Source organism: Stegodyphus dumicola, chromosome 2 (assembly GCF_044657685.1).
Source record: "Stegodyphus dumicola isolate Sdum_Otavi_A_Nest chromosome 2, ASM4465768v1".
NCBI lineage: Eukaryota > Metazoa > Arthropoda > Arachnida > Araneae > Eresidae > Stegodyphus > Stegodyphus dumicola.
In genome coordinates, this window is record NC_140769.1 from 144,043,068 (window position 1) to 144,057,268 (window position 14,201).

Sequence of the window (14,201 nt, forward strand, 5' to 3'; positions counted from 1 at the left end):
TTCTTTATTTTTATATGCTGGTAAATGCGTTTTTTGCTTTAAAAATGATTGAATTATGCTATTCTTATCCTCCGGTCAAGGTTTTTATGGATTTTGTTAATCTGAATGCAGAAGTTGTAGAATTATCAACACTTTAAAAGTTGTTTAAGAGCGACTATGCCTAATTTCTTATCATAGCAGCCATATTTGTTTACATTTGAAGCTTACTAGAGTTGTAAATTAAGTCTTTCTGCATCTTCGGAAAAGAAGAAAGAAAGAGAAAGGTTTCGTTAGAAAGGTTTCTTAGTGCATAATACTATATTTATATATGATTATATAGCAAAATCGTGGACAATTTTTGCAGCTTTTACATGCAGTTGCTTAATTCTCTTCCCCGACAGCTTTTTTTCAGTTTCCTCAGTTGACCATAATCTTTTTCTTTTGATACACGTAGTTTGTAATACTCTTGTATACTAAGTTTCGTTGGATTGCAATTGGAAATAAAATTATAGCTCGCAAAGGAGACGTTGAACGAGAAAAACACATAACCAGTGTCCTTAAATACAGAACAAACCGAACAACTATACATTTCTTTATTGCATTATAGACCATTAAAATTGAAAAAATCCTCGGCGGAACTATCTGACATCCATACCAAAATAATAATAATAATAATAATAATAAATTAATTAATTAATTAAAAAATCTCAAAGGTTTCAGATTTTAAATTACGTCCAAAGAGGCTTTTTTTTTAACATTTTGTGTGTTACCTTTATTTATTAAATATCATGTTCTTCGCACTTAGACCATAAAATTCAGTTCAACAGCAATATTGCAAAATAATTTTTAAATGAGAATGTCTTTAGAATTTCCAATACACAATCTCGCGCGCTGAAGGTAATTTTTTTTTTTTTTTTTTTTTTTTTTTTCAGCGTTGCCTTTGTGACATTGCTCTCTTTAAAATCGTCGAGTTGATTAATCAAAAACTCATAAATGCTTTACAAAATATGAAATCGATATTAAAACAAATTCCAAATTTGGGCTTCCAGATGCCCATATTCGGCTAGAAACATACTTGTTCGAAATTGGATGGCTCTAGGTACCGTTGTTTTATCACAATGCGACAAACATACATACCTTTATGAAGTTTCTTCATTATGTACTTTCTTGAAATATAATACAGGGCTCTATAATATTTGGTGGCAACAATTTGAAAAGTGAACCGACATTTATAGTGAACCAACGCAAAATGCCAAAACGAAATTAATAATCCTTCAGGGCAAATTGTCCCTCTGGACTAAAAAAACTTTTAATGGTACCCAAAATGAACTAAATATCTGAAAGGTCCCAAGTTCTTAAACAAGCAAACGGGAAGGAAGGTTACTGTTCATTATACATACACCTGTCCGGCAACGACTGAGAGTCGGACCCGAGCAGTGGTAATCTGCAGAATTAATGTGTAGGGTTCGTCGCTCTTTGTCCATAATGAAACGTTGAGGAACCTAATGATATATGTAGCGACTTATCGCTGAGTTCAGAACAACTAAGACATAGACTCGTTGTTCTGAAATTCAGAGTTAAACTACCCTTTCATTCACTCAAATAAGAATAACAATCGGCCCCCTTCTCGGGCTTACAGTAAAGCCTCAACTCGGAATTTAACTCAGAATAAGAAACAAGAGCAAAACTATATAAGGTATTTTCCCCGCCTTCTTAGCATGCCTTCGTGGTGTAATGGTCAGCACAATCGGCGCGTATTCGAAAGGACCATGGTTCGAGTCCCGGCGAGGGCATTCCTCATTTTTCATGTGTCCTGCTTCAATATAACCTAATGACTCTACAACTAAAATTAACTAAATGAGACTTAGCCGAAGCTGGACACAATTATCTAACGTAGCTGGACACAATTATCTAACGTAGCTGGACGCAATTATCTAACGTAACGCGTCAATTAAACTAGCTGTGGAACATCAATAGGCACGTATAACATGGCCGAGCGTAATAGCTTCAAGAGTGACTTAGCCAGAAGCCAAACACGCGCCACTAAAGTCTCAATCACATTATGTTTCGGTTACGCGGGACTCGATGTCGAAAGGGACAATTCTCAGAGCGCGTACAATTCTGGGAAACGCACGTAGATAGGTTACCATTCTCGCTTACTAAAAACACTTGAACGCGAAACAGTAATCGATTATCACTCAGATTGGGAACACGTGAGGCTTCAGAAGCAGAACTTTCGTCTAATTGGTTGTCTCTACCCGAGACCCGAGACATTTTCGGTGAGGTTTGAAAAAAATCCCTCGTAGCCGCAACATTGTTTCCGTAGCTAGGTGGGACTTCGCTTCAGGCGGGGCTTTTTTTCTAAGCATCCTCCCGTTTAAAACAGTGCTACAAGAAATCTCGTTTCTCAGAAAAGTCCCGTCTAGCAGGGACTGTAGCCATGAGTGATAACCTCTTAAGGACTCGAAGCACTGTCTATCGAAGTTAGTTGAATCTCCCTTAAATACTTCTTCTAGCTCATTTGCATTCGACGCGATTCTAAAAACTCATTCTTGTAGAGAGTTGCAAGTGGAAAAAAGAATTAATAGGAAAGGGTTTCAAAATTAAAATGACTGTTACAATATTAAAATAATAAATTATTAAATAAATTAAAATATTAAATTCAGTTTCATTTTTCCTGTTACAATAATCTTAAAGTAGTAACCCGGGGTAACCAGCCGGCGGAAGTGACGTCACAGAAAAGGGGGCGTGTGTCTCCGCCATCTTGGATCACGTGACAACCGGAAGTAACGTAGATGGAAGGAATGACGTAGACGGAATGACATCATCAAAGTTTTTGATTCTGTGGCAACGATCTTTTCAAAGTTTTTATTTTTTGTAGCAACAACCCTATTTTTTCAAAGTTTTTATTTTTTGTGGCAACGACGATATTTTTTATGCTTGTGGCAACGGTCGCTTAAACCACGTGACGTCAACTTTATTATTTTCCTTATTTAGCAATTATTTTCCTTTATTATTTAATCTTTTTTATTCATTAATTATGTTTCATTATTTAATTATGAATCATCCTTTTTAATTATTTTAATCCGTCATTATTTTTAATTAGTTTTAATTGACCCATTATATTTTAATCCATTTTTAATCAATTTTAAAAATAACGCCACGGCGGAGATTCGAACCGTGGCCTTCGAGAACAAGGCCTTACAGCTCAGTGACGTAGAGCGCGTGACGTCAGTACAGAGAGAGCACCCTTCTTTGGGTTTGAGGGCAGCGTTGGGTCAAAGGTTATTGTTAGTCGCCATTGCTACGAGAGAAATGGTTGAACTGCAATTATTGACCTAAAATCTTGGTATATACCGTGCTTTTTTCGTAGTCGGACACTTTAAATTTGAGTTGTTTTTTTTTTTTTTTTTTTTTTTTTTTTTTTTTTTTTTTTTTTTGCAATTTGTGGGTTGTTCCAGAAACAATATAATGTCTTACATGTGTTCAGTGCCGCGATGTAACTGAAATTACAATACATATTTTCGCTTTTCCTGTTGATGCAGATGTGAAAGTAGATACGTGCAATAAAACGGAAGGACTTCATTCCGACTAAAAACAGTAGGGTGAGGTTTCATTACTATGATTTTATTGATATTTAAAAAAACTAGATTAAATATTCGATACGTTTAATATGTCTGTTTTTAAAGCCAAAATGATTTCCACTGAAAACCTAGTGTAAAATATTAAAAATGTAAACAATAACTAGTGTAAAATATAAAAGTAAACAATAAATTAATTAAGTCCATAACACTACAGGATTATTTAATGTATGGTAAATTTTGTTTCATGTATTGCTGAAACGCTGTGCATTATGATTATATGTTGTTAATCATATAGCATTAAATGATTTGTAATATCTAATTTATTTCAGTTTTATTTTAATGTACTTGTCATTATAGATTTAAAGATTTAAAAGTAACAATGTTTTTCATTTAAAAATTCAAATTTGTGTTTTTCATATTTTACCCTTTTACTAAACATTTTTTTTGGTCATATTTTCAAAATTATTGTGAAAATTGTAATTAATATTATATTTTTAAAAATATATAAATAAAATTTGAAAACAATATTGTTAGACCAGTTGCTTATAAAGCTTAGAATTTTTCCGTCCCTAAAATTTTGCTGTTACGTTCTTTAAATTAAACTTCATACATTAGCAAAATGCTAAATTTTTGAAAAGCTATAGAGTATATGATGTTTTAAATGGATAAAATAGAAAAAACAATTAAAAAGATTAAATATACTGGGAGACTGAAGTGCTTTTGCAAGGGACGTCCGGTATCCTATATTATCATTGCACTTCCCTGATATGATATAGGCTGTACCACGTGCGCTTCGGTAACGAGATGTGGGAACCTCGGCTAACTGCCTTGCATATTTTAAAATTTAAAACATAATTTTGTAGTGTGTTCCTTTCAAAATGTTGTCTATTAAATTTTCAGAGAATTATTATTTTTTCCCCTTTACAATTTCTTAAGGATACACATAAGTAATCCAAAAAATCAAAACTCACACATAGTTACAGGCACAACTTTCGATCTAGAGAGCTACAAAATTAACTATTATGATCATAAACTATAACGTGGACATATCAAGATTTCGTTAAAGAGTAATATAGAATAGAAAGAATTCATATCGCAATTAAAATAGTGTTTAATAAAGAGAGTCGGCAAAATTAAAGTAAAATGATTTTCTGTGACAGATTAAAAATAGATCTTTGGTTTTTATTCTGTAAGAATCTGGATCACTGCAAGTTTAATAATTATTTTAATAATAACAATAACACCATTTGACAGTTTAAAACAATGTTGACATTAAAAATTATCATTAAAAATAAATTTTAAAGTATTTATATCGATAAATAAATGATTAAATATTCCTTTTTAATGTTTAGTTTATTATAAAAGATCTTCTACACTAAAATTTGTTTCAAAAATAAATATAATAACCGAAAATGCTAGTTCTTTCATTTTATCGCCATACTGAAGAAAATTAAATATTATTTAAAAAGTCTATAAGAAAAAGTTGGTTCGTGTAAAATGCTCTTTTTATTCATATTTTTCATGTTCACATATGAATGAAAAATAATATGCAATGTTTCGTTTGCAGTTCAAAAGCTTAACATTTTCGCTTTATGAAGTGTTGGAAAGTTTATCCAATCTATGGAAAATAAAATGAGACTAATATAAATAATTATTGATCATCCAGGTGAAAATTTTATCAAGTAATAAGAAAAATAAGCTCAGATATCTGAAGTCTTAAAGCAATATAAATGTTCAGATAGTATCATTTATTTAATAATCTCCTATTTACTTTACATCAGAATAACAAAAAATTAGCTTCTCTGATAAATTAGCGCGATGTGAGTTCACTCGCTTCGAATGCAGGAGAGATTTCTTCGCACTCCTCATCGTGACGTCACGAAAGAGTTGGACGGCCTTGTTTCTCGAAGGTCACGTTCGAACTCGCTATCTCTGGGATGGGAGGTCTAACGCTTTACCGCTCGGCTAAGCCCTTCATGTCATCAAACCTGTTATTTTTCCGTTTGGAGCGAAAATCACCATGACGTAACTAGGCTGGGGAAAACAGGCAAATGTCATCTCTTTCACGTTGCAGCATGCCGAAACCGCTTCACGCTTTCTACATCTGCCCTGGTCGTCAACGCCCTGGTGCATATTCCTAAAACGTACTCGCTGTACCTCCTGCTGAGAAAATGCTGAATCACTATTGGCTGATCGGCTTGCAACGTAACAACGTCACTTGTTTGGTCACGTGACAAGCCAATTGCATGGATTCTGAAGAAGTGCTATAGTTTGCTGGATAAAACGTAATAAATTTTGTATGCATATACATTTCCGAATTAATAAAAAGGTACAGCGTTAAAGAACATAGGACGTAAAGCTCTTCAGACATAATGCTTTATTTGGACGGCATAATATATGTTTACTAGGAAAACAAATTTCGTCAAACGAAATATATAAATATGTAAAAAAAAAAAAAAAAAATTTCGTTACTGGAGCATAAAAGTATTTATTATTGTACTTTAGATATTCAAATAACAGAAGTTGTGAGATAATGCAAGAGATTTTTGATTTAAGATAAGATATTCAATTTTGGGGGTGACATAGCATTTTTGGGGGGTGACATGACATTTTTGACAATAGATTTTTTAATTTATTTTATAACAAAACAAGACTGGTTTTGTATTTGAAAATATTTGGCAGAACGGTTTAATCTTTTAATATTTCATTGGTATGTTAATATTTTCTGGAACCAAAATTATGAAATGGAGGACTCTTAATATTTACAGTAATAACCGATATTCTGAAAAAGAGTATTGTTTTCGAACATTTAAAAGTATAGAGCATCTTCTGATGATGTCCGCCTTTTAAAAAGATACAAAAAGACAAACTAGAACATTACTGTGTCATTGTCACCAATAATGTATCAAAAAACATTGTTTCAGTTTTAGATGTGAGTATTCAGGTGCATACTAAGTTATGTGAATAACAGGAAAAAAATAAGCATTCAAAAACTTGGAAATAGTCATTATGATATTTCTAGGTAGAGTTTGGCATGATGAATTAATAATTTCAAAAAATTTTTGTAGAGGATTTGTCGTTCGGAAAGCGCTTTGTAAGGTTGGAATTTGCTCAGAATATCATGTAAGAGTAAGAAGAATTGGATTTTTGTCAATAATCTTTTATTTTTCAAGTGAAAATAGGTGGATGTGTACATGGATAAAGTCAAGGGAGTGCACGATGCCATTTTTGCGCAATTCTGGGATTTTTTTAAGTGAAAATACGTCAATGTGTACATGGATACCAAGTTTGTGTAATTCTTAAAAATGCGCCAAGCAGTGGGTGATTCTACACTTCCTTGATTTTCTTTTGTACTCTTCCCACCTACCAGTAGATTGCAATTAAAAAACGAAGTGACTTACAATTACAAAATAACTAATCTGTCTTGAAGTAAACATTAACAATATATATTTGGTGGTCGTGTGTGCTTAATGCATGATATAATTAAAGAAAATAAGAATAGACAATCTCCTATAACAAAAGAATATATTAAGTACTAAATTACAATTTAAATTACATTGCAGAGATCAACACAGAGCTCGGAACACAGTTCATGCTACCGTCGCGTACAGTTGTTTTGCGAGAAGTCTGAGTGAGTAATGACGTCGCTTTGCTGCTCCGATTAAGAACTGGATTTTACACGTGGCGCCATCTCAGGAATAGAAGTTGAAGTATCTGTCGGAACGCCACAGTACTCCCCCCCCCAAGTACCATCAGTACGTTATAAGTACTTTGGGTTAAATTTAACCTTTCTTCCAGATCTGGTAGTTTTAGGTTGCTCTTTAATGGGATGTAAGCTTTCTTCCGGGAGTGATGTTGTTGAGGAAGTTGTTGGATCTTGCATTAGAAATGCTGGTTTGAGACGATCGATTCCAATCACTGATTGTTTGCCATTGCAGATGATGGTGAAATGTTTCGGTGTTCGTTTGACAACTTTGAATGGACCATCATATGAAGGTGTTAAAGTTGGCTTAATTGCATCATGGCGCACAAATACGTGCGTAGATGTCTCAAGCGCAGGATGTACAAAATAGCTTGGCTGGTTATGCGAAGATGCTGGGGTTGGCGAGATATTGCTCATGGTCTCACGTAAACGTTGAAGGAATGTTGGAGGATCAATAACTGGAGTAGATTCTGGGTGAAAGAATTCACCTGGCAGACGGAGGGTTGCCCCATATAACATTTCGGCACAAGTGCTACCAATGTCTTCTTTGAATGCTGTGCGAAGACCAAGCAAGACTAGGGGTAAGGCTTCTGTCCAGTGTGTGCTACTGTGGCACTTCAGACCTTGTTTGAGAGATCGGTGAAAGCGTTCCACCATCCCATTTCCAGATGGATGGTATGGTGTTGTGCGAATATGGCGAATGCCAAGAAGAGAGGTGAAGGATGCGAACAAGTGACATTGAAATTGTCGGCCTTGGTCAGTAGTGATGGTGGTAGGCATGCCAAATCTTGAAAGCCACTGGGAGATGAATGCTCGAGCTACAGTTTCAGCGGATATATTTTCAATAGGAATGGCTTCAGGCCATCTTGTGTACCGATCAATACAAGTGAGGAGGCAAGTGTAACCATTTGAAGGAGGCAATGGGCCAACCAAGTCTAAGTGCACATGATCAAAGCGTCTTGCTGGAAGGTTAAATTGTTGAATGGGGCTGTGAGTGTGATGGGATACTTTACACCGTTGACATCTAATACATGAACGAGTCCATTCTGTGATGTCTTGATTCATTGCTGGCCAGACAAATCTGTCTGCGATCAGCTTTTTGGTGGCACGGATTCCAGGATGTGCCAAATTGTGCAAGGCATTAAACACTTCACGTCTAAAATTGACAGGAATATAGGGACGTATTCTATTGTTCTCTATGTCACAGTAAATTTTAAGCGTTGGATCAATGTGCAGTGGTTGTAACTGAAGGGAGGTTTGTGGATTTGAGATTAGGTTCTTGAGTTCCTCATCATGCAATTGAGCTTTTGGAATTTCAGAGAAATCTGGGGTAGTGAGGTTGATATTGTTTACCCGAGACAAGGCATCAGCGACACAATTATCAGTACCAGAGACATATCTGATATCTGTACTAAACTGGGCGATGAAATCCAGATGTCGAAGCTGACGAGGAGAACATGAGTCAGTTTTTTCTAAAAGCGAAGGTTAATGGTCGATGATCAGTGAAAATGATGAAGTCGTGTCCTTCCAAGTTGTACCGGAAGTATTTAACAGCACAGTACACAGCAAGTAGCTCTCTGTCATATGCGCTGTATTTCCTTTCTGCAGTAGTAAGTTTTCTGGAAAAGAATGCCATTGGGAAAAGTCCTTTAGTGGTATGGGCTTGAAGCACTGCTCCTATGGCCGTGTCAGATGCATCTACTGTTGCATCAGGTTCTTCTATTTACAATAAAATTAATGTAAAATTCCTTACCTGGTGCATCTTCAGTGTTCTCGACGCCAGGCTTCTAATAATCACGTTTTCCAGTAAGAGTTTCTATTACAATTAGCAGGCCATCTTGTCTTTTAATTATTTATTGGAATAAAAAGCTAATATACACTATTTACAAGGTAGGTGATAATTATTTTAAAACAGTACATTTTTAGTTCTGAGTCTTTACGCTCCTCAGAGCGGTTCCAATCTCGACTGCTTCTCGGAACTTAATTACAGCAAAAGTAAAGGAAGAGATGCCCGCCACCTAGTGGCAAGAATGTGACATCCTCCCACCTTTTGATTTTACCTCGATAAGATGGGAAAATCAAAACAAAATTTATCAATAATCAAACAAAAATTCAAGTACAACTTTCACAAATATGAAAAGGAACTAATGCTCTAAAATTAATACTTACAAAGAAGGATTACACATCTAAACATTTTCTGCATTACATTCATACCATATCCAGATAACATGTTCCAATTGACAACTGTTAGGACAATTAAATTTCTAAAATACTGAAAAGAAACAAAAATTAGTATAGCAATTTAAAAATATGTAAGAGGATTTACAGCTTTACGTCCATATCTAGTTTGATAGTTCATATCACTGTAACACTTATCTGCAGAGTTTTTTATGTTCATGGTGAAGTCACTAAACAAGTTAGGTCTACCAAGTTCGAGAGGATAAATACGTTTCACAGGTCTTAGGAGTTCACCCGTTGCAGTTTTCACTTTGACAACACGTACTTCGTTGTCTTTCCCAGGATATAGTTCTACAACACGACCTATTGGCCAATCTATTCTCTTCTTGTTGTCGCTGCCGACAAACACCAAGTCATTTTTGTTGATAGTCCGAGTAGATCGTTTAGATGGTTTTTGCACTAGGATAGCTAAATATTCATCACGAAATCTTTTGCGAAAATGTTCTCTTAAGTTCTGCAAGAACTTGTATCTTTTTGTCAGATTGATGGTATCCAGGTAGTCTAAGTCTGGTACTCCGATGTCGTGCACATCTTGTAGAAACATTGAAGGAGTTAGTGCCGTAAGATCATTTGGATCTTCTGAAAGGTACGTAAGGGGTCTTGAGTTGATTACTGATTCGATATCACAAAGTATAGTCAACATTTCCTCATAAGAGACACAGGACTTGCCGAGAACATTTCTCAACATCTTCTTCACTGTTTGTACCAACCTCTCCCACCAACCGCCCCACCATGAAGCAGTTGGGGGATTAAACTTCCACTGTATTCTCATACTAATTGAATGACATTCTATTTCTTTCCAATCTAGCGATCTTAAAAGATTTTCAGTTCCAACGAAATTAGTGCCATTGTCGCTGTAAATAATACTTGGACGACCTCTTCTGGCAATAAATCTCCTTAATCCCAAGATGAACGCATTTGTTGATAAACTTTCTATCAGTTCAAGATGTATCGCGCGATAGACCGCGCAAGTAAAGAGCAAGATCCATGCCTTTTTTCCTTTTCGTAAATAAAGAGGACCGGCTACATCGACTCCGGTCACTTCAAACACCAGAGCATCTCTAACTCGATCTTCAGGAAGAGGTGCTGGAACAGTCTCTATATTCTTTGCGCTATATCTTCTAGAGCGAACATACTTCATAAGAACTTTACGTACTGTTTTTCTTCCTCTCAGGACCCAGAATTTCTGTCGAATATTGGCTAGTACGAATTGCACACCAGCGTGGGATAGTCGCAAATGGTAATCTAAAATTAACCTATGAACTAAGTCATGATTTGAGGGCAATACAATTGGACAGAGAAAATTTTCTTCTTCCTCTCTTCTAGTAATCTTGGTCTTTAACCGAATAAGGCCATCTGAGTCAAAAAAGGTACAAAGGTTGCTAACTTTAAGTTCTTTGCCAAATGCTTCTATTTGTATTATCTTGCATATTTTCTTTTCTACAGTTTCTATTTCAGGGACCGTGAGTTCTCCTGATTGTTTAGAATCTGGTCTTCTGCAGTTGTTGATAAATCTGCATATCCAAGCAGTTATTCTTAACATTTTATGGTAAGATGAATATTTCTCAAAAAAATGTTCTACCCTTTGCGTATTTAGTGCAGAAATGACTGATTTCCTTTTTTCTGTAATTCACTATTTCCATGTCCGGTATTTCCCTTTGTATAGGCCATTCTTCCTGATTTTTCTTCAGCCAGTCGGGGCCCTCCCACCATCTAACTGCTAAAAGTTGTTTGGCGGTGCAACCTCTTGATGGAAGGTCAGCTGGATTTTTTGTTCCAGCAATATGTTTCCACGTTTTTGGATCCATCAGTTTCCTAATCTCCCTGACTCTGTTTTCCACAAAGACAGCCCAGACAATCTCTTCCCTTTGAATCCACGTCAAAACTGTTGTAGAATCCGTCCAAAAATGCGTTTCCACATTTTGCCATTGTAAACCATTTAAAACAGAAGAGCATAGTCTGGCACCTATCGTGGCAGCTATCAATTCCAGACGAGGGATCGTAATAGATTTCACGGGAGCTACCCTAGACTTCGATGCCAACAGATGAACTTCAACTCCAGAATTCGTCACAGTTCTCAAGAAAACTGCAGCAGCATACGCATTACTACTGGCATCACAGAATGTGTGAATGCTGCAGAACTTCCTATTGTCCTTGCTGGAATGTATCCAACGTAGGAGGGATATTTCTTTTAAGAGAAAAAGGCTTTTATACCAATTCACAAAATTTTGTTTTGTACTCTCGTCAACTTCAGTATCCCAAGAAATTCCTGTTTTCCATAGGTTCTGCAACAATATTTTAGGATACAAGAGAACAGGACTCACAATACCAATAGGATCAAATATTTTGTGTGTTACAGCGAAAATTGTTCTCTTCGTTATTATACCCATTTCAAAATCTTCTAGCCAATTCAGATTCAAAGTTAAATTATCTTTCTGACAGTTCCATAACAGACCCAATACGGGTAAAATAGTTTCATGTTTCAAGTTATCTCCGTTATGTAACCAACCTCGAAGATTAAACTTTCCTTCATACATTATTTCTCGAGATTTTTCGATGAACTGGATCATCTCGGATTTTTTGTCAAAGCTGGCAACAACGTTATCTACGTAGAAGCTACGCAAGAGTTTAGCTATTATCTCCGTATGATATGAAGAATTTTTCATGTACTTTTGTAGATGGAATTCTATAACAGCTGCCAAAAGGAAAGGACTACTCTTAACCCCAAATACTACCCTAGTATGACGAAATATTTTCGTTTTCCGTTCTTCCACATCATTCCACCAGAAAAACCGAAGCCAGTCTCTATCTTGAGGCCTTACACTGATCTGTAAGAAAGCCTTTTCAATGTCTGCTATAGCAGCAAACTTGCCTTCCCGAAATCTCAACAAAAGAGATGGAATTAGTTCTATCAAATTTGGTCCACACTCCAAACACTGATTTAGAGAAGGAGACGATTGTTTCCTCGCAGACGCATCAAACACCGGTCGAATTGGTGTTGAGCTATTTTCTTTGATCACCGGTCTATGCGGTAAATAATGCCCATAGTCAACCGCAATATTTTCTTTAACTTCTTCGATCACTCCTAAGTTACACCAGTCATTAAAAACTGCATTGTATGAAGAAAATAAATTTTGAGATAAAAGTTTCTGGGTGGTAGATTGTAGACGTTTCAACGCTAAATCCTTGTGGGTGGAAAGTGGTACATGATTCTCCGCCCATGGAAGTGCGACTTCATAACGCCCCTCTTCGTTTAGAGATACAGAATTTTCGAATTGCAATTTTGATTGCAAATCCCTTTCCTCTCTAGCCTTCTTTGTAACTGAATCTGTTATTCCGATAACATCAAGCCTCCACAGTTCTGACAACGTGGCATCAGAAATATGTAAAGATAACGAAAGCGTGGAAAAGGAATTTTCTATTTCATAATTGTCAGTGTTCGCTTTCCCCATGACTGTCCACCCAAGTCTTGTACTTACAGCAACTAATCTTCCCCAAGGAAGAACTTCGATTTTACCTGTAAATAAATTTGCAGCAACATCTGCCCCTAACAACAAATGAATCTCTTGGGGCTTCTGCTGCAATAATCTGCAATTTTCAAAAACATCACTGACGTAAATTCCTCTTCTTCTAAGTTCCCTAATCCAGTGTATATTTTTGATTTTAGGGACCGAAGAACATATTTTTCTTTCATCCAATACATTGATTTCGCAATTATACCGTTTATCTACGCTACCCAATTTTATCCAAAAAGTTTATGTTTTTCCGAAACTTCTATGCCACCGAAAAGTCCGTGGGTTACACTTTGTTCACCTAAGCTTCTTAATTGTAACCTTTCTGCTGCATACCTGCTTATGTATGAGTTTTGACTTCCGGTGTCAATTATCGCTCGAACAAATTGGTTATTCCCTCTTCCATATATGCGAACAACTAAAGTTTGCAAATATACTTCTGATTATATCCAAATCCAAGCAAAATATCCTGCTTGATTTGAAAGTACTTTATTTTCTATCTGTTTGTCTTTTTTAATTTCCGAAACTTCGACAGAAGGATTTTGTTTATTACACATAATAGTTGCATGTTGTTTTTTACAAATAGAACAAGTTATTTTTGTTCTGCAGTTTTGAGCCAAATGGTGTAATTTTAGGCATTTATAGCAAGCACATTTTCTTTTTAAAATGTCCCTTTTTTCTTGTAATGATAAGCCGGAAACGAAACTACAGTCATAAGTCTTGTGGAATTGATTACAGAAGACGCAGTTCATATTTTCCTCTCTGCATTCGGATTTTGTAAACAAATCTGTAGCGGTCGGAATCTTTGGTTTATTATGTCTATTTGAGAGACCATATGCGCTTTTCGTTGCAGGGGGGGGAAGAAGACTGTCGCCGATCGGATACTTTTTGCTGTTGCGAAACCGTTGACCTCGTGCGTTCGCGGGATGAAAGTTCTGCGTGTAAAAATGACATTAAATCTTTTATGTTATAATCGGTGCCAACATTTTGTGTTCTATGAAATTCAAGCGTTAATTCTGAAGGCAATAACTTCAAAATCATCGGACACAGCAAAGCGCTGTAAGATTCCGATACAACATCTAACGCTTCGAGACATCTAATCTGCGTTTGTACTTTATCATACAAGTTACGAAATGTTTTTATGTCATTCGCATTTTTTAATGATTCAATATTCAGCAAATTATT